Genomic DNA, 26,281 nt, shown 5'->3' with positions numbered 1-26,281 from the left:
TGGTGAACATGGTTGAGGGGATGGCACTGTAGGGGATGTTGGTAGGTGAGGCACCCAATCTGAGATTGGAGATGATGGATTTGCTTGTTGGTGAATGATAGTATGCTGAGATAAGGGTTGCATTGGAGAGGGATGAAGGACAAGCTGTGTGTTTGATAAGGAATTAGTCACGGTAGAAAGGTGTGATTGAAGGATTCAGTGAAATTCCTTGAGCGAAAATGGGATCGGACCCAAATCCCAAATTTTACAGAAGAAATATAGAATGTTATGCATTTTAATGAAAATATTACATACTTATAAACAAATAAGAAAAAGAGAGAAAAGAGAATAGGGAGATGAAAACTAACCCTTGAAGAACTTTTTTTTCATGTTTATCCTCTTTGCAAAAAAAAAAAAAAAAAAAAAAAAATCACGAACTCGAAACCCTAATTTATCCCAAATGGCTACCACCAATTGGTTTCCTCTGTATTCTCTAGGATGAGTCTTGGGATAATTTAGGGATGGGTTTTGTTTTGTTTTGTTTTTATCATTTAAGGACGAATGGGTTTGAACATGAAATCATGCGTTAGACATAACTGATGCGTTTGCTCCCAGGCATCTGAGGTCATGCGTCGGAATGATGATGCGTTAATCTTAGCATGCAATGATCACGCATTTCTATCACAAGTTTTCTTATGCTTGCGCGAAGTATAACACAAACGCAAGTTTCTCGGGTAATCCGAGGTTGAACACAGGAACTTGTCACGCAATAATATTTGTGAAGTGATGCGTTTGAGGTGATGAATAAGAACAAAAATAAAGTGAAGAAGGTTTAAATGTTTTACACACTACTCCTACTCCTAACTAAACAGATTGAGCAATAGAAGACTTGCAATGAGAATAAGTAGTGACACAACAACCAATAACGCATAGTAATGTTTACTATCTTAAATCGCCCTAGTAATCACAGCTCGTTGCACTAACGCATCACACCTCTCGGTGGTCAGCCGCATGACTATATCTCTATAGTGCATGGTTGCATCGAGTATAAGATTGTGCCTATCTCTAGGAACAATACGAACCTTGCTTAATGCATTCTATCTCTTACCTTCTCAGGCAGTTAGACGCGACTATTTAACTTATAGACAAGCAATGCAACATCCCATAGACAGGCGTTGCCACAGCATTTCACCAAGCAAAGAGGATTAACTCACTATACTCGCATAACGCACACCTCCCGGTGGGTTGCTACATGCGTCCTATCTCTAGGCTACACGATTAAGCATGTGATTGACTTTGATAAATAAACGCTGAAGAAAAACTATGATAGAGATGAAGATGATGAAGAAGATGGTAATGAAGGAGTTAAGATTTGCATTGATCACAAATATCTTAATATCTCAAGCTAAAATGTAATACAATACAGAGATTAGAAGGGAGATGAAGGACTCTGCGTCAAGGCTACCAGTGGTGCCATGGTTGAATGGTGGAGATGTCTCTCTCGAGCTCTATCTCCGATGAATGCTCCGATCATCACTCAATCTGGGTTGTGGAGATGAAGAATTCTCACTAGAAATCTCTTTCAAGCTCTCATCTGTGATCACAAACTTCTGTCTTAAGGTAGAAGCTCGGATGTCTCAAAATGAAGGTCTCAAAGGCTATTTATAGAATTTGGACGCCGACGGCTATAATGATGAAGGTATGGCTTACTGCTACTTTTGTCGTGGTATGGGCGTTATCACATCGCCTTATCTTGTTGATACTCCCAAGGTATGCGTCCGAGCTTAATTTAGCTGAAGTTATCAATGCGTTCTACCCATCTTGTGATCTTCTATTATGGCTGTCACTCCGTGGCCGCAATCTCTATTTGTTCACTGCGTTCTCCATGTGTTGGACGCATGCGTTTACCACAACTTTCATGCGTTGGACGCATGCGTTTACCACAACTTTCAAGCGTTGGATGCATGCGGTTGCCGTCTGCGTTCGTCTTTTATGGTCGCCTGGCTTCAGCGCATGCATTTGTCTATGATTGCTTATCACAAACGCATGCGTTTGATTCCTGCGATAGCTACAAAAATAGACACTTTGGCACAGAATAACGCATAATATTGGGTCAGTGAGGTTTTAGGTACTTATCGACGTAAAAGTCAATTTTTTCACAAATTTTAAGTATTATTATTGCGTTTTCTACCTGTTAGCCCTCATAATTCTAAATGAAAGACTTATAATAACGGACATTTTTGTCAGTTATCAATGAGAATCCAGGAGTTTTGTGGGCTCTGGCTTTTTGGAAAGGGAAAAAAATTGAGAGGAGAATTAAGAGATTGGGAGGAGAAAAATAATTACAGAACTCTTCTGTAAAAACTAGAATCACTCTCTGTGTTAAAAAATGAAGAAGAAGAAGAAAGAAGTCTCCCAATCACCCACACAATAAGTGGGTTGAGAGAGAATAAGGGAAGGAAGTAATTTCCCTCCCTCAATTTCAAAATTAAAATTAAAATTAAAATAAATTTATATATATATATATATATAATAACCAACTTATTATATGTATATTTATGTATATAACTATATATTATATCATATATAACATATAACCTATAGTTTAATATTGTATCAAATACAATATAACCTATAGATTCAATTCCCTCGTTAACAATATTTAATATAAATCCCATTTATATTAAACTTAATTATATGAATCCAATTCACATAATTAATATTTGAATCATATTCAAATATTTATTTCCTCTCATATAATGTACTAAATACATTATAGTAATTATATCATATATAATTAAATTAAATTTATTATATCACGTGTAATTAATTTCCTCAATTAATTTGAACAATTCAAATTAATCCAAAATTGGTTCTCATTTAATCCCTATTGAGCTATAGAGGGGACCTCATGGATCTATGGTTTGAAGCTCCATTGGTACTTAAATAATTAATTAATCTCCTTTAATTATATCATATATAATTAAATTAAATTTATTATATCACGTGTAATTAATTTCCTCAATTAATTTGAACAATTCAAATTAATCCAAAATTGATTCTTATTTAATCCGTATTGAGCTATAGAGGGGACCTCATGGATCTATGGTTTGAAGCTCCATTGGTATTTAAATAATTAATTAATCTCCTTTAATTATATTATCAATATCCATTAACTATTCGACACACCACTAAAGACCGACAGCTGCATGTTTTGCACTACAGATATATTTCTGTGTTCATTGGATATAACCAATCAACAATGCATTGACCCTGCACAAATTACTCGTAACTACAGTTGGCCAAAATTACCGTTTTGCCCATGTAGTTACATCTAACTCCTTAAGTACCACTGATCCCTCTAATGAACAATAAATCATAGTCTAACTATGACTAAACTCCTCTCGGGCCAAGAGCGGGTGTGACACCACATTGTTCAAGCCCCAGAATTAGCTTTTAAGGGAACAATTTATCTACTTTCCCCGACCTCGGGGAAGGAGTGAATTTCGTTTTATGTAGTTGTGTTTTCAACTCCCTAATCAGAAAAATCCCCAAAATGGTAGGCTTGTTGAGTCGGTGATCTGGCCACTCTCACCTATACAAATCAGAGGACCACCATCATAGGCAGAAGTTCACAATTCACTCAAGATTCAGGTCATGTCACCTATGGTCATCCTAGTAAAATGTAAGTCTCTATTATGAACGATGTTAAATAATGAAACTAGTCATTTTGTGGTCCGGTCTTATATAAACTTCTTTGTATAGAATACTCTCACTCACATGTCTCCACATGAATGATGAGGATCAGGTCATTTGTAGCACTTTACAACAATTGTAACATCTACAAAGTGGGTCGTACTCGTAGTGTCATCAGGATAAGGTATCTAGCCTTATCCATCTACTACAAACCATTTAGGTTATCATTTAAACATGATCCACTTGTATGTCTCTATATACATATTTAAGCTACATAAGATAACATTGGATGTTAGTTTATTGGTTTCTGGGTTTAATGCTACTAAATGTCAAATAAAACATATCATATTTTATTAAATAAATAAAATGTTTGTACAATATAATTAAAAACTATAGGATCCTACGAGATTTAGGGCATCAACCTCAACAGTGGCAACCATGATAAGAGATGAGTGTTGTGTGTAGCTGGTAGACTGAGACTTGAGATTTAGACAGCCTGCAAAATCAGACTTGAAGGGAAAGTTAGATTCATTGAAAACAACATGGCAAGATATAAATATACAGCTAGATCGACTCAGATACTTGTAGCCTTTATGGTGCAAAATAAGGCCCATTTATACACATTTTTCAGACTAATAGCTAAACTTGTTGTTGTTATAAGGCTAAAGACATGGATAACATGCACACCCAAATATCTTGAGGCTTCTAAAGTCCAGCTCATTGTTGTGTAACACCTCAATAGGAGACTGGCCTTTTAGAACTGAATTTGGTAGCCCATTCATTAAGTACATAGTGTACACAAAGGCATCCCACCAAATAGTGAAGGGTAGAGAAGCCAGGGCTAACAAGGTAAGTCCGGTGTCAACAACCTATCTGTGCTTTCTCTCCGCCCTACCATTTTATGTTAATGTGTGTGGACAGGACATTCGTGAGGTGATACCCTCTTGATGACAATATTGATGAACTTAAATGTATTCTCCCCCATTGTCGGACTGAAGTGCTTTAATTGTGCCTCCAAATTGAGTTTTAACTAAGGTGATGAAATGTTGAAATGAAGCCAGGATACCACTTTTTGGCCTTAGAGGATAGAACCAGGTAAATCTAATAAAATTATCAACAAATAACACATAATATTTATAACCATCAGTGGACAATAATGGAGTCGGATCCCAAACATCAATGTGAATCAACTCAAATGGTGTAGTAGCACAAGAAGTGGAATTAGGAAACTCAAGAAAATGGGCTTTTTCACAGCGACAGGATTCGCAAATTTGAAAATATTCATTAAGTATGACAGGAAGATAACATTTCTTGATCACTAACTCAAGTATTTTAAGAGAAGGATGACCAAGCCGCCTATGCCAAATGGTCTTAGACACCCTATTACTAATAGACACACCAGAATTTGACAAAACTAAGGTAGATAGATTGTAATTTTTGTCCACTGACTGCAACTGAGCTGTATGCACCACAATAGGTGTCTTTGAACCAACATTATAGTTCTCGAACTAGTATAAACCTTCTTTAAGCACCCCCTTCAGCAGGACTTGCCCCATACCCTTGGTCGTTACAAGACATAATCATTGTGAAACTCGATGTAAACAACATTATCTTGAGTGAGTTTGGATATGTTAATCAAATTCTTAGCAATATAGGGTACACAAAGCATGTTATTAAGTTTTATCTTATTATTTTTAGACTTCAAATACCACTGCCTACTTGAGATATATTTAAACATTCTCCATTAGCAACAGTTACAAGATCTTTACCTCCATATTCAGCAGGATTCCTAAGATTGTTGTAATCAGTTGTTACATGGCTAGAGGCTCCACTATCTGCATACCAGTTGGTCTCATTTATGTTCTTAGGAGTGGCTAAATATTTATTTGCAGATTGGGTTGTAGAAAAGGCGGAAGGAACCAAAGCAACTCCCCTTCCTTGGACATGAGTGAAACCTCCTCTACTTTGAGGTGAGTTGGGTACAAATTCACGGTTATACCGATTAAAACAGAAGTACGCAGTGTGACCTACCTTTCCACAAACTCGATAAGTTGGCTTGTATCTTCCTTTACCCCTTCCTCTACCATCTCCTCCTCTATGTCCACTATTCGATTGTTGATTTCCCCCATTGTGTGGTTTTTTATTTAACTTTCCATTAGTTCCTTTGGTGTTGGTCATATTAACGTTTTTGTTATGACTGAAACCAACGGTGTTCTTTTGAGTTTCCTGATGATCAAGATGCTTTTCATAAAGGAGAAGTTTCGATTGTATATTGAGCCATGAAATGTCGATTTTGCCTTGTATGGTTGCCACAACTGCATTGAATTCTTCATTGAGACCTAACAGAACCTGTGACACTAGAGTTCTTATAGGAACAAGACTTCTTACTTGTTTAAGGTTGCAACATTATTTTTCATGATTCATAAATATTCTTCCATTTTAAGGTTACCTTTCCTTGTGGTTTGAAAAACTTGCCTCAGGTAATCTTCTTGAGCTCTTGATTGGACTCAAAATAATTGTTGAATATTGCTCCAGAGGTCTTTAGCACAATTGCACCCCATCACTTGGACTGCCACTTTAGGTGTCATTGAGTTGTATAACCAGCCAGGAAGTAGCTGATCTACTGTCATCCACATTTCATATTGAGGACTTACCTCTATGAGGTTGTCGAAGAGCTCAAGATTCCATTTCTGAAGCTTCCATTAGAACTTGGAGCTTCTATTACTGCAGCAGCTCCAGCAGCTGTTGTATTTCTATCGTTTGACTGTAGGAATGCTGGTGAACAAGGTGTTTGTCTAGTCAAGTGTCCTTCCAACGTTTAACTTTGAAGGATCAGGAGTGCCAGGTTTTTCCAAAGAAGGAAGTTGCTATGATCCAACTTGATAGTTGTGATCTGATTAAGTAACTGATTCAGAAGGGGTAGCTGAAATTAGCACCACCATGAGAGGAGGAATTCACAGAGAAGCTGGTGTTTTCCATAGAAGCTCTGATATCAAGTTAAGAAACTTAAATGATGAAGAAGAGAGGTGCTCAAGAGGCAATTTTCCTTATTATTGAGGGAGACATGCCTAATTTATATAGATAAATCCCTAATTGGGATGAGCATATAATAATAAAATATACATAAAAATGTTATACAATGGCACAACACTAATGACAAATCCATAACCATTAGGAATCTTTCTTAACCAAATTTGTTATTGAATTATTCGGTGACACATATCTACTGACTGGGAAGGACTTGGATGATTTGGCAGAGCTGACTTGGTTTGACTTAATAATAACACTATCAAGTTTTTATTTTTCAAAACTAACACTTTTTTTTCTTAAATTTGTTAACCTAGTTTTTTCGATCCATCCCAATCGAGATCGACCAAAAATTAACTTTTTCTAACTTATCGATTGTTTTGGGTCTTCTTGATAAATATCATGCAGAATTAGCAACAAGATTCTACTACTTTATTATGATATTATATAATCTTTGCAAATATTATACCAAATCTTATATTTTTTCTGAAATTTTCTCCAAATTCTATTATTTTTACCAAAATTTTAAATCTTATATCAAATCTTTACATACTTTTTCAAATTTGTACCCTAATTTTTTGTTTTCACAATTATATGAATTTTCAAATTTCCAAATGAATTTACCACTTATGATTTTTCAAATGGTTCTCGAGTGCACAATATTTTTTAAATTTTGTAAAAGATCAAATTGTACAAATTAAAAAAATTAAGATTTAGGAAAACATAAAGAATCTTGGTGTTAATCTACTCGAGATTTCACCGAGAAAGCCCAATTATAAAATTCGGTGTTAATTTTGCCCGTGATACACCGAGAATCTTTATATCTCCCAAATCTTATTCAATTTTTCTTTTGTAAAATTTTATCTTTGTGCTGGAAGATTTGAAAAATCAGGTATGATTTGATATAAAACTTGGAAAAATTATATAATATTTAAAAAAATTGATAGAATCTCTGGATTTCACTAAGAAAACTCAAAACAATCAATAGTTTAAAATAAGTTAAAATTTTATTTAAATCTTGGATGCTAATAATGAAAGACATAACATTTATTACTTCAGCATGCATACGGAGCATAACGAAAGTGATTTATTGTCTCAATAGAATCGAAGGGCAGGAAATAAAGCACTAGAAAGAAAAGCTCATCCATAACTAAGAACAGTTGTCAAGCTGGAAAGAATCATCGAGTTAAAGAAAAAGAAAAGAAGATTGCAATGCCTTAAATAACCTAGCAGATATCTAATATCCCTTTCCTAAGACAAGGTTTGCTTGCAGTGCTTGAATTTTTAACTTGATCAATGATCTTTTTTAAACTCCGTGGATTGTTACCCTTACAACTATAAACTTTTAACTTGAATATTTGATCCATTAGTCACTTGTGGTTCATTAATTATTGCAATTAGCTCTGATAGTTTTTTAAAATTTTACATTTGCCTTCATTCATGAGTTATTTTATATATATAGATTTTTCTGATTAAAAATATTTAGAAATTTAGATTAAAATTTTACGTTTACTCTTTTTCATGTGCTACAAAATATAATTTTAAATTTTCTTTTATTGAAGTGACATTCAAAGGAATTTAAAGTTTGGAAGAAAAAACTGACAAAATGAACGGAACTCAAATGTAAAAGTAAAATTGAAAATTTCTAATTAAACAATAATTAAAACACATTTAGAATTAAAGATGAAGTTGAGGTCAAGTTTTGGTACAACTTAAAAAGATTAAAATTTTAGCATGTCGTAAATTGATAGGTTCGGCATCATTAGAGAAGAATTTAAAATAAAAAATTAAATTATTGATGTTGATGTTGATATTGAAATTTCAATTTTACAAATATATCGATATGAATAATAATAGTCGTTAATAGCAACCATTAACAAACTACAAGCACTAATTAAGTAAATTAAAAATTGGGAGGATAATTGTTATAAAAATCTAGGGTGTAATCGTAACTAAAGTCATTACAAGTGACCAAGAAAAAGATATTGGCTAAAGGGATGGAATGCGTTTTGATTTAAAAGCATGGTAGACAACTAAAGACTGAAGAGTCAATAAGAACTCACCCTGAATAGTTATTTGAATTATGGTAAAGATTGAATTCTACAGCCCAATGTTTTGTCTAATGATATAAGAATTTGTTTATTGATTTATCTTCTGAATCAAAATGAGGTGAGAATTTAATCGGTCATATTGGTTCACTAACAAAAATTCAAGCGTAAGTAGCACTAGCTGCAATTATTTTTGCAAGCGGACGGCGAAAACTTCATCCAACTTCTTCAATCGTTTTGTATATATTTAACTTTTAGTTGTTTAGAAAATTCTTAGGAATGGTTACAAGGGGATATATTATATTTGGTGTAGATACTGCAGAGGAAAGGAAACTATCACTTTGGAACCGATCCAATGTGATATGAAGTAGTACACATCAAGCTGCCATGCATGAGGGCAGCAAAACTTGGAGCACCAGATAGCATATTCAAGGCATTTTAATCGACTTATTACTTCATGAGGACTCTCAAATTACAATTATACATCTTGACCTTAAACCAAGTAATGTTTTACTGTATGCTCACATGAGACCGAAAATATCAGGCTTTGGAATGGTAAAGATAATCGATCTAATGTTAGAAAGTACTAGGAAAGTGGGTTCCTCGTAAGTTTCTTCTAACCAAATATAATGCTCTAGGCCCAGGATTCTGATCAGGATTCGACACCTTATTTGCCCTGAGATTCCCCTGCATTCCTTATGACTTTACACGTTATCCTCTTGTGCTTCCAAGACCAAAGACTATCTCACAAACCAATACTGGTCGTTTCAACATGCTTTGTCCTCACTCACATGCATTTTAGGAAAATTTCCAGGAGGTCATCTAACATAGAACTGCTCCAAACTAAACACACTTACCGAGTTATGATTGAGCCACTAAAAATGAAGGTGCACCTTGTTGGTATAGATAGCAACTTTCAATTTTTTTAAGTTTTTCTTAATCATACTTTCATGTCCTCACATGTCCTCAGAATCCCTCTCATTCAGATGTGATCTCGGTTCATTCATATCCCACTCCTAAACTCGGCATTGCACCAAAGATCTACCTTTCATTTGACACTTTTTGTGGGTTCCTCTCCATGGACTAGCCTAGGACTCTACATTGTACATTCTGCATTAGAATCAACTTCCATACAGTCACTTAGTTCTTTAGCATTCCATAAAAACATTGTACATGTTCTATATGGATTATCTTCAAATCCAACGCTCACATATCTCCCGAATAAGCAATGCTGGGACAGTATTTCAGTTTTGGCAACCTATCCTTGAGATCCTGTGGCAAAATGAATAGTTCTTTAAACCAAGAAAAAGAGGATGAAGACCTTGTTAAATACGAGGGTGAATCTAGCTTTTCTTTCGTTAATCGCAATATTCATCCTACATATGAGACAGCAAGATACAACAACCAATATTCTTTAGTTATGGAGGCATCCGAGAAATGGAAACCTGATGGAAATAGTGGACTCAACACTGAACTATTCTTATACAGAGAATGAAGTCAGTAGATGACTTCATATTGGGTTGTTATGGATACAGAAAGATCTATCCGAATGACCAACCATGGGAGCTGTATTATCCATGCTCAACAACTTCTCTTTTGTTGTACCTAAACCTCAACAACCAAAATTTTCCCTGTGAACTGAACAGAACCAAGGTGCAAAGAGCAGCTAGACCAAAGAAAAATGTACAGGCAAGTAGTTATTATGCAAAGAAATCTATGCTATTGGTTCCAATCCATGACTCATTGAATCAAATCTTGACTAAGAGAGAATCTGCTATATGCTTAGTCTCAATTGGTGGGCAAAGACAGGACTGAAGTTTTACCGAGTGTTACATCTCTAAGCTACCAATGCATGTAACTAGGTAAATCTAAATCAAAAGCATCTGATATTAGAACTTCATATATCACGTTTAGCATAAGAAATTGTTTCATTCAAGTTCACTAAATTTAGAAGTACCATAAGCAAAGAAGGTTCAAGTAAGCACTCAACAAAACTAACCGCATTTCAGCATGGGCAATGAATCAGAGGGATGGGTCTCCTCGTAAAGTTACAGTCTCCTTCCCCACCTTCAGCTTCATGGTGAGATCTTTCCAATCAACTTCGGTTTGGCCTAGGGTCACCAGCCACGTCATTCCCAATATAACCTCATGACTTACCCCGTCTATTTCAAGCGGCAAGAAGTCCTCAAACATGATAAGATTCTGGACTCGTAGCATCACGTTACGGCAAATTACGTCTTCTTTCATCGTCTTCCCGGTACCCAGAACAATACTGTAGTCGTCGGTGTAGTCCAACGGAAGCTCCAATTCCTTAGCCAAAGTTTTAGAGATGAAACTATAGTCTGCCCCACTTACGATCTTAAATACCACAGCCCTATGTTTGATCGTGCCTCTAAGCTTCATAGTTTTATAAGATGTATTGACAACGGCAGAGTACAGAGCAAAATTGTTGTTATCTTCTACTAACCTCGCCTTTCTCATGATTTCCTCTATACCTTTTGGTTGTAACTTCCGAACCTCTGTTCGATTCTCTGTCTTCAAGCCGTTGATGAATTTTGCTTCTAAATGTGGTTGAATTTGAAGTAGCGTTCCATTCTCAAGATCCACCTGGCCGGAGAATCGATTCTATTGAACAGAGGTAACTCTCTGAATGCGGTGGGCTATGCATTCAGGTACGCGGCGTTGTTCTTCTCCGCTTGGTTTAGCTTGGCTAGAACGTTGTTGTTCTTCCTCCTTTGGAATTAGATGCTGGGACATTTGTTGTAATAGAGCAGTGATGTTGTTCTCCATTGTTGGGATCTTCTGAACCTCATCTTCAACCTTCTTCAACTTGGTTTCTAATGCTTCTATTTGGTTCTTCATGTTGTTCCTTCTTCCCATACAGCCTCTGCAAGTTCAGAGGTTCTTGGAAAAGTACGAATATCGAATATCTCCCAAATTAAGGGGAAAAAAATTGTGTAAAATGAAATATGAGGATTCATATCCCAACGGAATTTCTGATGGTGGGCCCCACTGGCTGTCCCCTGGTACGGAATAATTTCTATCCGTCGTAACGAAACGAACTATGGCGCGCCACGTTTCTTTGATCAGCCTGCTTTTCTCTTCATGCAATGTGGGTACATTTTTGTTAAATTACCTTTCCAACCTTTATCTTTCTATTTAATTTGGATTTAAATACTACTTTGATTCATTTTTATTTTGTTCATTTCGGTCTCTTATTTTCAAAATATTCATTTTAGTTTTTATACTTTTAATTTTTGGTTCATTTTGGTCCCTATATTTATGTTCATTTTGATATTTATTCTTTCAACTTTGGTTCATTTTGGTCATTGAACTTTTTTTTATAAAAATGATCATTTTTATCCTTTAAAAGTGAAAATGAAGGGACCAAAATGAAAAATTTTTAAACAATTAAAATAAACCAAAGTTAAAAGTACAAAGACTAAAATAAACATTTTTTAAGTATAGGGACTAAAATGAACCAAAGATGAAAGTATAGAGACTAAAATGAACAATTTGAAAATATAAAGACTAAAATCAACCAAAACTAAAAGTAAAAGGACTAAAGTAGTATTTAAACCATAATCTTTTGAAACCCTTTTCTACCTAAACTTAGAACCAAATAACAATTTATTCTCTTCTTTTATAATTTGTTATGACTTAGTTTTATTGTGAAAAATATTGTTAATATTTAATGTACCTTCTTAATATACAAAGGGATAACGGGATGAAAAATCAATTTTTTCATACAAACTATAAAAATTTAAGTTGTTACCTAACAAAAATTGACACTTTAATTTGAATAGATTTTCAAAAATTGTGTAATTGCACCTAATTGATAACAAAACCTAAAGATTGGAAATACATTAGGATAGAATTGGTCATTCTTGCTTAATGTCTTAATAACATAATCCAATTAACTAAGTAAATTGGCTTTATAATGAACTTAATTAATTTAGGAATTAAGGGCATGTTGATTCTCATTAAGGAGTTTGTATGAGTTGTCCCTATATTCGGTTAGACTTAAAAAATAGATCATTCAAGGTTCTTTTCCTAATTAATCGATGATTAGATTCATAGAAAACCCTACAATCTCTAAACCGACGAAGGTAATCTTGTGTTCAATCTCTCTATTTCTCAACCTATTTTACTTTTTCGCATTTGAATTTTCGCATTTAGTTTTCCTGTCAATCAAACAAAACCCTCATTTTTACTATTTTCCATAGTCAAATTTAGCTTTAGAGAGATTTAATTCTTGGCCTCCCTGTGGTTCGACTCCATACTTGCCATTTGTACTACCTAGTAGTACAGGTGGTAGGTTCAATGATTTACAAAGATTTTTTTTGTTCGGTTAGAGGTTTAAAAGAACGATGTTAAATCTTTACCAACACCAATCCTTGAGGACGATACCCCAATTAGGATTTTATTACTTCGATACGTATGCTTGTGTGTCGCTGTCAAGTTTTTGGCGTTGTTGCCGAGGATTGTCAATATGATTTTTTTTTTTTGTCAATATTGTGAAAACGAACCTAGTCTTAATTTTGACTGTATTTTATTTTATTTTCATTTTTTATTTGAAATATTCGGTGTATGCGACGAGATCGTCGATCTGAAAGTTTGCCTTTGGATCAAGAAATCGAACTGACATTAAGAAGAGTCTGGAGGAATTTGCAACAATAGGAGATCAAGTTAATGGGAGGACCATTAGAGAATATTTCCAGATGGTTGTTCTTGTGTCACAGCCCAAAATCGCTGAAACTTCGATTAATACAAACAATTTTGAATTAAAGCCGTGTTTGATTCAAATGGCATGAGATAGAACATTCAGAGGTACATTGTGTAATGACCCGACCTTTTTTTAGTACTCTGATAAGGGTCGTTACTCATAATTACACATTTACATTCAAAATATTTTGACCATTGAGGAAAATAAATTTCATTAAAATAATAAACATAGTTTTCCAAAATAAATAACAAATAAGTAAAACCTTTGTTTGGGGTCCCTAAAATAATGAAGAAAAAAAATAACTTAAACAAATAAAATTTTGACCATTTAGTTTCAAATCAAAACTAGCTTAAAAACGTCAACTGAGCGGAAGCGATTTACATGTCCCATATGGCACGATCACAGGTCCCTCTCGTTACCCGCCGGTCCGTTCCTATCATTACCTGAAAAATATAAATTAAGAAAGGTTGAGTATAAAATACTCAGTAAGTGATCCCATTACCGGGATCAGGCTATGCATCCACGAGCAAAGAAAGATAGCTCGTGGCTCATACAGCTGCATCGATTTTTTATGATGAAAGGAAAACCAAAAAACATACTATGTTGCCTTGAAATGCATGTCTAGCGGCCCGTAGGCACACTGTCAAACATGATAATAACATGAACGTAAACCTGTCAGTTCACGCATGTCTAGCGGCCCGTAAGCACACTGTCAAACATGAAATTAGATCCGTAGGTCTTCTGAAATAAAACATGCGTCAAGGCGAGACAATAAACCGCTCTACTGGTCTATTCATGCATCACACATAATATCAGTACTGATTAGAAATTTGATCATGCTCATAATACTTGTAATTGCCATGCAACACGCAAAACATAATGACAAACAAAATCATGCTCCAAAGTCCACCAAGTAACTTTATAGGTTTAATCTAGCCACCTGGCACGAAGGCATCGGTAATAGTATCACTTACCTCAACTTGGTAAAAAATGCAAAACAAAAAGAATTAATGAATAACACCGCTTTTGTTGAAGGGGTGTTAGTTCGCTTCTCAACAAAAAGAATTAATGAAGTGTTCAACCTAAGCAACAATCCTGGTGCGGAGGGGAACCACATCTTGGAACACCCAACGCACAGTGAATTAGAAGATGCGTTGAAAGTGGTGGCCAAACCCGGAAGCAAGTGGCAGACATCAAGAAACGGATTCAAGATGCTTGCTTCCAGGAATTTGAATCCGGACGCAAATATGTGGTGTTATCTAATTAAGTGCAGCATCATGCCTACAACGCATGATGAAACATTAATCAGAGAGCGCGTCTTGGCCACCTAATACATAATGCAATGTATCACCTTGGACATTGGAAGGATCATTAGGGATCAGATCAAGACCATCAAGAACAAGCCTAGAGGGAAATTATACTTTCCATGGGTGATCTGCGCATTATGTGAACGCGGGGGCATCCTTTTGGGGGATGAGCATGAAGCAGTCGATGGTCTAATAGATATAAAGGCAGTAAGGCATCTACTTCGAGGATCACAACATCAGCCAACCTTACCAGCCAAGGAAGTAACACGAAGACCTCGACCATCAGAACGTGCCCTCAAGAAGCAACGCGTCATAATAGTTGAACACAGCGATGAGGCTTCAGAAAATGAAGAAGTTGAAGCTGAGCCAGCAATCTTAGCTGAGGAAGTGCAACCTGCTCTAGAGTTTATCCATGATTCACCAATAGCCCAGCCAACAAGGAGCCCTGAGCAAACGCAGCAAGAACCCACTTTCATAGATCAGGACTTCTCTCAATCATTTCCTTCGCCCCATCAAAGTCCAATTCACACTTTTGTGCCACCTCTAGTAATTTTTGAGCTAACTGGGTTAGGAACCAGTAACCCGACAGCATCCGAAGGCCCAGTTGGACAAGAAGAGCCAGCGCCCCAACACAGCAGCATAGACTTGGAGGAGTTGAAAACATTCATTAGTGATTAACTCCAACCGTTGGCTACATCAATTGAAGAACTTCATCGTGTCCACAATCAAGACCTCTAAGACTTGCTAATACCTTTCAACGTCTTCCCCCTCTTTAACGAGGCCTTACCCCTTCCATTTCCATGGTTTCTAGTAACTATTTCTATTAAACATCCTTTCATAAAACGTTATTTCCTTCGACTCCACTATAATTTGAAGAAGATTTCTAAGCACTCTTCCAACGCGTGATAGTCTAGCTTAATCAAATTCTCATTCTAAAATTGAGTTCCATGACCAATAGCTTAGGCAGGATATTCATTCAACCAACAGATACTAAGATCCATAGTTCCAAATAGTAATGAGATTGTTCATACCAACTCTAAGGGTTCGTAAACACATATTTCCTATCTTGAACACCAAACCAAACCTTTGTTCGTAATCTCAAAACATCAATTCCCCTTACCTTCTCAAAACAACAAAATATTTCTCAAATCCTTTCATCTTCTCTTATGTTTTCCAAGACCAATATATCCAAGATGCTCTATTTCACTTTCCTAGTGAAATATATCTGTATCAAAACATGTGACTATTCAAATCCCTTTTCACAGTCTACAATCTAACAACCTAAGCAAGCTATATATTTTTTTTGAACATTGCATATTGCAGTACAAAGTTCAAAATGGTAATGAGAGATTCCTATTTTATACCAAACCACGCCTTGTATCCACCCATATCATGTCCTAAAATCCAAACCTTTCTTAACCATTTTAGAATCTTGAACACATTAATTTCCATTTATCTCCCCAAATAAATAAAATCTTTCCTTAAATACTATTATTTTCTTCACATTTATCCTTGTTTAACCCAACAACTTGAAGGTGCACTTTTCACTTCAAAAGTGAAACATAATCTCTAAACCAAGACATATGACCCTTTATAACTTTTTCCATAAATCTAAAATTCCATTCCAAACTTGGAACTTTAGTAGGGTATCCCACAAGATAACATTGCTTTTAAATTTCAAAACGTTTATCCTTCCTCTTGGTATGGTTCATTAAACTTGAACCTTTTCATTGTGACAAACACATAGTTCAACCCAAGCACCTTAAGAATTTTTCAATCCAATAACTCGTTTTCTCCCATCTAAAGGTAACTATAATTTCAACCATCTTGGCATTCCTTGACCAATTCATCTTACCTAGGTCTTGTAAAGAGTTCCTCATATTATCGCTTTATGCTCCATCTAGTAATTCTTCTTCCTTTTAGGCACGTTACATAAAGAACCAAAACACCATACATACTCGCTCCACCAACTTCAATACCATGAAAGTGATCATGACCTATTAATCATTTCAAAAATTTTCTTGGAACATTTTGACTTTAATATCTAGTAATCCTTAATAGAATTTATAGTCTCTTCTTCACCTCTTTCTTATCTTATAAAGAAACTTTAATCTCATAACTAAGAACATGTGCCTTGTGATAAAGTTCCTTGTAGCACCACTAGTTTTATTCTCGTAATGCAAAACTTAATATTATTCCTCTGTGAATTTCCAATTCACCTACCTTATTCTATAGCTTAACCAAATACATCCATTTCTTTTTTTCATGTCATAAGTGCATAATACTTCATAGTTCTATCAGGTTTCAATATCTGTGAACAGAAATATATGTCCGTTTCTAATAGTCCTTCCATGATTTAAACTAATGCCAAATGGCCTTATTATGATCCTTCTTTCTTTCCATAACACAAAAAAAAAAAAAAATAGCCATCTCATACTAACTTCTTTCAAGTCGTTAAACTAACAAAACAATCAGTCAATACATAAAGCTTAGACATGAAGGCTTTTAAACACATCATCCATAAAACAATTAATGAAAGAATATACATGGCGAGGACGAATGATCCGTGAATAGCCATAAGGGACACAAAACCAAGACTTACATCGTAAGTCAATCTACATAATCTAAAACTTAGGCTTTGATACCAATTGTAACGACCCGACCTTTTTTTAGTACTCTGTTAAGGGTCATTACTCATAATTACACATTTACATTCAAAATATTTTGACCATTGAGGAAAATCAATTTCATTAAAATAATAAACATAGTTTTCCAAAACAAATAACAAATAAGTAAAAGCTTTGTTTGGGGCCCCTAAAATAATGAAGAAAAAAAATAACTTAAACAAATAAAATTTTGACCAACATTGAGTTTCAAATCAAAACTTTTAAATAGCTTGAAAACGTAAACTGAGCGAAAGCGATTTACATGTCCCATATGGCACGATCAAAGGTCCCTCTCGTCACCCGCCAGTCCGTTCCTATTATTACCTGAAAAATATAAATTAAAAAAGGTTAAGTATAAAATACTCAGTAAGTGATCCCATTACCGGGATCAGGCTATGCATCCACGAGCAAAGAAAGATAGCCCGTGGCTCATACAACTGCATCGATTTTTTATGATAAAAGGAAAACCAAAAGACGTACTATCTTGCCTTGAAACACATGTCTAGCGGCCCGTAGGTACAACGTCAAACATGATAATAACATGAACGTAAACCTGTCGGTTCACGCATGTCTAGCGGCCCGTAGGCACACCGTCAAACATGATAATAACATGAATGTAAACCTGTCGGTTCATGCATATCTAACGGCTTGTAGCACACCGTCAAACATGATAATAACATGAACGTAAACCTGTCAGTTCACGCATGTCTAACGACCCGTAGGAACACCGTCAAACATGATAATAACATGAACGTAAACCTGTCGGTTCATGCATGTCTAGCGGCTCGTAGGCACACTGTCAAACATGATAATAACATAAACGTAAACCTGTCGGTTCACGCTTGTCTAGCGGCCCGTAGGCACACCGTCAAACATGAAACTAGACCCGTAGGTTTTCTAAAATAAAATATGCGTCAAGACGAGACAATAAACCGCTCTACTGGTCATTCATGCATCACATACATAATATCAGTGCTGATTAGAAATTTGATCATGCTCATAATACTTGTAATTGCCATGCAACACGCAAAACATAATGACAAACAAAATCATGCTCCAAAGTCTACCAAGTAACTTTATAGGTCTAATCTAGGTCGCCTGGCACGAAGGCATCGGTAATAGTATCACTTACCTTAATTTGGTAAAAAACTCAAAAAAAAAAAAAAAAATCTCCTTAGAACTTCTTTAGCACACTTGAATCAACCTAAAATTGTGGCTTGGTCCAAGACCAATTCCAAAACTTGATTCAATTAGCCAATCTGATCAAGAATTAAGTCCAAAATCAATAACTTAATTTTCCACTATTACTCTCAATCCAAAAGAATAACCATCCAACAACTTACAAAACTTACCGATCTTCACCAATTTTCTGCAAAACAAAATGGTCTCTAGTTTGATGGTCAATGCCTCAAAACTTCCAAATCTTGAATCTAAGTTTCACACCAAAGAGAGGTTACTAATTTAATCCAAAATCAAATTGGTGAATTTGACTTCCCAAATTATAAGGAAAATAAGTCTTACCAAAGGTTTTTCTCAAGATTTCGGTAAAGATCGGGCAGTGGCGGTAGATGGCGCGACGGCTCGTGGCTACCATAGATAGGCAGCAGGTGTTGCTGTGGGACGGCATAAATTGTTTAGGCTAGCAGCTGGTAGCGAGGGTCTGGCATGAGGTGGGTTTGTGAGAGTGGGAGAGAAGGGGAATTTCTAGTTTTACAGATTTTGTTCAGCAGCGATTACGAACAAACCAAGGCTTCAAACAACGATCCAACCGTTCAAAATGAAACTCGATATGTCTCGAACAGTCTGACCAAATTTGAGCACGAACCAACGGTTCACACTCCGACAATCGATAATTTTGTAGAAGCTGTCACTGAAAAACCGAATTGCTTTCTCCCAATTTTTTTTCTTGCCTCTTTTCTTTCTCTTTTAATTTCAAAAAAAAATCTCAACTCTTTTATTTTTTTTTCAAATTTTTAAAAGATAAATAAAATATTTTATCCCAATATCCTCAAAATCTCCCAAGATTCTATTAAATTAATAAATCAATTAACTTTTCAAATTATCTTCATTTAGGCTTCAAAAACAAAAAATAAATGGCATAAGATCCATCAATTTGACACAAATTAAATCATTCAAAATATTTAAATCAATTCAAAACTACATGAAATTAATTATCTCCTTTTATTTATTTATTATTTTTTTTAAGTTGGCCCTAAAATCCAAAATCAAAGGGAAACAAAATTCAATATTTTCAAGATAATCAGTTCGAATTTCTAATGAATTAAATTCAATTTAATCAATAAAAGTTTTTCAATTATTTCAATTGAACCCTAATTTTTCAAATGAAAGGGAAATTTAAACTCAATAATTTTAGATAATTAACTTAAATTTTTCTGAAATTCGGGATGTTACACATTGAGTGAGGATCCACAGAAACACATTCGTGATTTCCTAGAGATTTGCGGAATAGTAAAATTAAATGGGGTTTTTAATGACGCTATTCGTTTAAGATTATTCTCATTTCCTTTGTAGAATAAGGCAAAAGATTTGTCGGAGTCTCTTGCACCAGGAAGCATAACCAATTGGGAAGAATTGGATCAAGCTTTTCTCAATAAATTCTTTCCACCATCAAAGACGAGTAGGTTGAGAACTAAAATTGGACGTTTAAGCAAAGAGATGATGAGAAACTATTCGAGGCTTAAGAGAGATATAAGGAGATGTTGCGAAAGTGTCCCCAACATGGATACCCTAACTGGCTTCAAATCCAATTATTTTATAATGGTCTGACAAGTACGATAAAATCTATTTTGATGTTGTAGCAGGTGGTTCAATCTTTTCTAAGACTGTTGATGCTGCTCGATCAATGTTGGAGGATGTGGCTGTAACCAGTTATAATTGGTCAGTAGAACGGTCCACATCTAGTGTGACAAGGATCTATAAGCTTGATGAGGTAAGTTCATTAAAAGCATAGTTGGTTTCCTTAACTAATGCGATTAGTCATTTGTCTATAGGAAACCAACCATCGATTGCTTTAATGGCATCTCACAATGTAAATCCATCGTGGGAGATGCCTGGCCAATTATATGCATTGATCCAACCACTTTCAAGGATCACACCATTCTTCTAAGTTTCTCTCATATCAGACGCATCAACCTACCCATTATCATCCAGGTTTGCGTAATCATGAGAACTTTTCATATGCTAACACCAAAAATGTTTTGTAGGCACCTCTAGGTTTTTCTGCTTCTTAACCACATGCTGAGAAGAAACCATCTATGGAGGATTTACTTAGAGAATTTATAAGGAGTCAAGAAGTAGGACAAACTTCTTGGAAAACACTATGAAGAGCCATGGGAAAGCTATGAAGAGTATAGAAGTTTAGCTTAGTCAGATGGCTACTACAATAAATAACTTGCAAAAGGGCACTTTCCCTAGCTGCATTGAGAAGAACCCCAAGGAGGAATGTAAAGCAATAACTTTGAGAAGTGGGAGGAATGTTGTAAGTATAATGATGGATAAGGAAGAAGAACAGGTGACTGTAGAACCTAAGATTGATGAAAGAAAATAAAAAGTTTGGAAAAGCGTTGATAGGAAAGAGGGTGATGTTCCTGTATCATCTAATTCAAGGAGTATTTCTGATCCTTCTAAAGGATCTCTTGATGAAGAGCATCCATGAGCGTGTTCGGATCTTTCCAATTTCACCGTGACTGAAATCCAATATATACATTCTAACATACAATTATGCAAACAAACAATAATTAACGACATGCTTTGAACAATAAAAATACAAGGAAAGAGTTCTCATACAAGTTGAAGATGCTCTTCAAGCTTTGAACTCAGATGCAGCGGAAAACCTCTACGTGATCTCTATCGCCCAATAAATAAGTCGTCTGTAGCAACACGAACTATCACGAAAAAGTGAATGCAACTGGGACGACACCATCAACAGAAGCCCTTGGTATTCTCGGAGTGAGAACCCAAAGTATGGTCTTTGGTGAGCTTGGAGAGGAAGGAGGAAGAACAAATCCTGTAGACGATAAGCAAGTGGGAGAGTAAAGGAAGCTATCATATAGCTAAATGCTTATTGTTTAGAAGAAGCTACACGATCGTGTAGGTTTTACTAAGCGATCATTTAGTAAAAGGTGGACGATCGTTTAGAAAAACACGACACAATATGTGATCGTTTAGGAAAGCTAAGCGATCGTTTAGGGACTAGCGTGCAATCGTTTAGGCGCGAGGTTACGATCGTTTAGGCGGTGAGCAACTATCAAATAGGCTCTCGACTTATGCGATCGTTTAGTTTCCACACCCATGCCAAATTTTTTGAACTTTTGCAAAATGAAACTAATTTTCATTTTATTCTTCGGTTACCATAACTGAAGCGGCTGCTCCCACTAACGCACGTTCGAGAGAAATTTTAGGTCAATTATCATATAATTAACCAATTAAATAATTAATAAATATAATCATATTATATTCTTACCCTATAGTTTGATATCACATATCTACTATAGTAATTTCTCCTCCACATGATATAAATCATATTTATATCTAAATTTTCTCCAAAAATAATGTATCTCATACATTTAGTCAATTGTATCATATATAATCAACCAGTTCAATTATATCATATATAATCGAACTCCCTCTTGTTAATTTGAACATTTCAAATTAACCCAAACACTGATTCTCGACTTTATCCAAGCTACCCAGGGGACGTAATGGACCTGTGACTTGAAGCTCCAACAGTACGTGAATAGTTGACTAAACTCTTTAGCCACGAGATCCACCATCCGTTAACTATCAGGCATTCCACTAAAGACAAACAACTGATCTCTTCTTACCACAGATATATTTCTATGTCCATCGGATATAACCAATCATGAGTACGATGACCCTTCACAGATGCTCGTAAGTACAACTGGGCCAATTTACCGTTTTGCCCCTGTAGTTACATCTCACTCCTTAAGTACCACTTATTCCTCTAATGAATAATACAACATAGTCCAACTATGTGTGAACACCTCTCGGGCCAAGAGAAGGTGTGTGGCGCCACATCGTTCAAGCCTCGGAATCAGCCTTTAAGGGAGCTATCTATCTACTTACCCCTGCATCGGGGAAGGAGTGAATTCCATCTTGTGTAGTTAATTTTTCAACTCCCAAATCAGACGAATCCCCAAAATGGTAGGTTTGAATCGGCGACCTGGTCACTCACACCTATATAAATCAAAGGACTGCCCTTAATGGCAGGAGTTCCCAACTCACTCAAGATTGAGGTCATTTACCTATGGTCATCTTAGGGAAGTGAAGTCTCTGTCATGAACGGTGTTATATAAAAAAACTTAACACTTCGTGGTGAGGTCTTATACAAACTCTTTATATAGGATGCACCCGCTCCCATGTCCCCAACACGAAATATCAGGATCAGACCATCAGTGACAAGTCACAACACTTGTGACCATTCCACAAATCGGGCCGCATCCATAGCGGTACCAGGATAAGGTTTTCCTCCTATATCCATATACTATAGACTATTTTGGTTATCACTCAAGACATGATCCACTTGTATATCACCATATACATGCTTAAGTTACATACAGATAACCAGGGATTTTATGTTTATTGGTTTGTGGTAAAACAAATAAAACATGTAACTGAGCAAAAACAAAGATGTGAATTAAATATCATATATTATACAACATAAGCATTCGTACAAACTACAGGACACGAGACTTTAGGGCATCAATCTCAACAATCTCCTACTTGTCCTAAAGCAAAGTGGGGTGTACAAAAAACTAGTACAAAACAATAAACTAGGGCATAAAAGCCAGTGCAAGAAAATCTCCCACTTGCCCTAGTCCAGCCGTGGGCGATCCTGTAGACCCATGTTCCATAGGTGACCCTCAAACACTGTAGCCGTGAGAGCTGTCATAAACGGATCAGCAACATTGTTCTCCGAAGCGATCTTCGTGACGATCATGTCCCCTCGATGCACTATCTTGCAGATCAGATGATACTTCTGCTCTATGTGTTTGTCGCAGTTGTGACTCCTTGGCTCTTTAGAGTTTGCCACTACCCCACTATTACCACAATATAGGATAATGGGCCTAGACATATCTGGAACAACTTTCAGTTCTGTCAAGAACTTCCTGAACCAGACGACCTCCTTAGCAGCTTCGCAAGCCGCTACGTACTCCGCCTCCATAGTGGAGTCGGCGATGCACCCTTGCTTAATGCTTTGCCACAATACAGCTCCTCCGTTAAGAGTAAAGACTGACCCTGATGTGGACTTACGAGAGTCCTTATCAGTCAAATTCGTATATCCTGTAAGGATCAAATCCCTAGAATCATACACGAGCATGTATCCCTCGTTCTCCGAAGATACTTGAGGATGTTCTTCACTGCAGTCCAATGACCCTGGCCTGGGTTAGACTGATACCTACTAACTATGCCTACAGCATAGCAGATGTCTGAACAAGTACAAAGCATCGCGTACATCAAACTGCCAACAACAGATGCATATGGGACCCATCTCATCTCCTCAACCTTTTGAGGAGTCTTAGGACATATCCTTAGACAAAGTGACTCCATGCCTGAACGACAGTAGGCCCCTCTTGGAGTTCTACATCGAGTACTTGAGCAACATCTTGTTAATGTACGATGCCTGAGATAGTGCTAGCACTTTGTTCTTACGATCCCGAAAGATCTGTATACCAAGAACAAACTGAGCCTCTCCCAAATCTTTCATTTGGAATTGGGTCGCTAGCCAGTTCTTAACTGCAGTCAGTAGACCTACATCCTTCCCAATGAGTAGTATATCATATATGTACAACACTAAGAAGACTAATGAAGCGTTGATGATCTTTTTTTAAACACAAGGTTCATTAATGTTTTGGTCAAAGCCATACGACTTGATCATAGTATCAAATCGTATGTTCCAAGATCGAGACACTTGTTTCAGCCCATAAATGGACCGATTCAATTTAGAAACTTTTTGCTCTTGAACTTGGGCTATGAATCCCTCGGGTTGCATCAGGTAAATGATCTCCTCAAGATTTCCATTCAGAAAGGCCGTCTTGACGTCCATTTTCCAGATCTCATAATTATAATAAGCTGTAATGGACGGAGGATGCAGATTGACTTTAATATGGAAACAAGCGAGAAAGTCTCTTCATAGTCGACTCCCTCTGCCTGTGTAACCCTTTGTCACAAGTCGAGCCTTGAAGGTCTGTACCTTCCTATCAGCACCCCATTTATGCTTATAGATCCATTTACAACTTATAGGTCTCACCCCATTAGGTTGATCTACAAGATCCCAGACTGAGTTGAAGTACATCGACTCCATCTCAAGATCCATGGCTTTGACCTATTCATCTCGGTCAACATCCTCTATTGCCTTCTGAAAGACAACAGATACTCAATGTCGCCATTTGCTACCATAGCAAGGATTTCTGTGAAACCCAGATAGCGAATGGGCAGGTTCGCAACCATCCCACTCCATCGAGGTTCCCTCAACTCGAACCGACCTACTAGATGAACTCCCATAAAAAACTCTAGCTGATGTAGCATGCTCTTCAAAAACTCTTGTTGAAGTTTCAGTAGTTTCATTAGAAAGTTCATGCAACACGACTTTACTTCGTAGACTATGCTCCCTTATATGATTGATGCGTTATTTTATGATGTGGAATTGTGGATGAAATGCGATGATGGAAATGCATTGAGCACTCAAGTTTTCTCAGTGAAATCCAAGTGTAAACTCCACTGAGTTTCCTGGTAAGTCCAAGGTCGAACTTAGGGACTTTGGAAAATAGATTGCAGTGGTAATTTTTAGGAAAACTTTGCGGTAACCAAATAAATCAATAGTTGTTGAGTTTGTTATTTGCGGTAATGAAAAATAAACAAATGCGGCGGAGTTTGAAAAGAGTTGAATAAACAGAAGATGCGATGAGTATGCGGTGAACGGGTTGAGAAAAGTTTCGGCTAACACTTCCTAAGACGCGTTCATGCTATGCGATCATGCACCATGCATACAACAGTAGACCACCTCTTGGTGTGAATGCCATGGCTTCTAAGGCTAGAATGTATGCGATATATGCGATAAGTCTATAGGACCTACACATAAGCCTCTATTCTTATTTATATGACAGAAATAAGGCGACCACATAATATTATTCCCATCTTTAGGATGCATGCGAAGCAGGTTGACAAACAGCGCTTATCTCTAAGTCCCTATCTCTTGTTTATGCAGTTCTAATCTTGCTCTCAAGTCTAGACTCTAACCTAGCTCTCTCGAGTCTTAGGTGCTAAGAGAGTGAACAGATGTAGAATAAGAACTTCCATTGTATAAATTTAAAGATGAAGTACAAAATAACAATGCAAGGATAGAATAAAGAGCCTGGTAGCAATCTCTTGCTGCCCAGGCTTTTACATTATTTTTCTACTCTTGTTCAAAAGATAACCTCGCTCTCGCGAGAGTCGGCCCTTTGCTTCTACGCCTCAAGGTTCTCTCTCGAGTTGCCCTAAGCGATCTCCGACATCTTTACTCTTTTCGTGCTCTGCCTTAAAATAAAAAGGAAAAACTATGGACAAAGACATGTGATCCGAACTTATGAATTTTCGAACTGGAGAATATCTTTTCTGAAGGATGCCTTTGGTATTTTAAAGCCTCAGGGTGAAGGCGGCTTCTCTCTTATGATTGCTCAGATGGGATCCCTGATTGATGCACCGAATATTTTTCACCGAAAAGCTGAATGTACTTGTTATCGTTAGCGGCTGTCAGCTTAATTCGGATTCGACCGTCATCAGCTTTCTGTCCCATTGCGATTAATTATG

General features: G+C 36.3%; 1 long non-coding RNA gene across 1 annotated transcript; it reads right to left on the bottom strand.

The window, feature by feature from the left end:
- Positions 1–4,004: 4,004 nt before the first annotated feature.
- Positions 4,005–11,721, bottom strand: LOC150034673 (uncharacterized). Its single transcript, XR_016531195.1, has 2 exons — positions 10,750–11,721; positions 4,005–4,171 (listed from the first exon to the last, which is right to left on the bottom strand). It is a non-coding gene; the product is annotated as an uncharacterized LOC150034673 (long non-coding RNA).
- Positions 11,722–26,281: the final 14,560 nt, after the last annotated feature.

Source organism: Benincasa hispida, chromosome 8 (assembly GCF_027475165.1).
Source record: "Benincasa hispida cultivar pf3 chromosome 8, pf3_genome.v1.1, whole genome shotgun sequence".
NCBI lineage: Eukaryota > Viridiplantae > Streptophyta > Magnoliopsida > Cucurbitales > Cucurbitaceae > Benincasa > Benincasa hispida.
The sequence above is the reverse complement of the archived record's forward strand: the minus strand, read 5'-3'. Positions and strand labels throughout refer to the sequence as shown.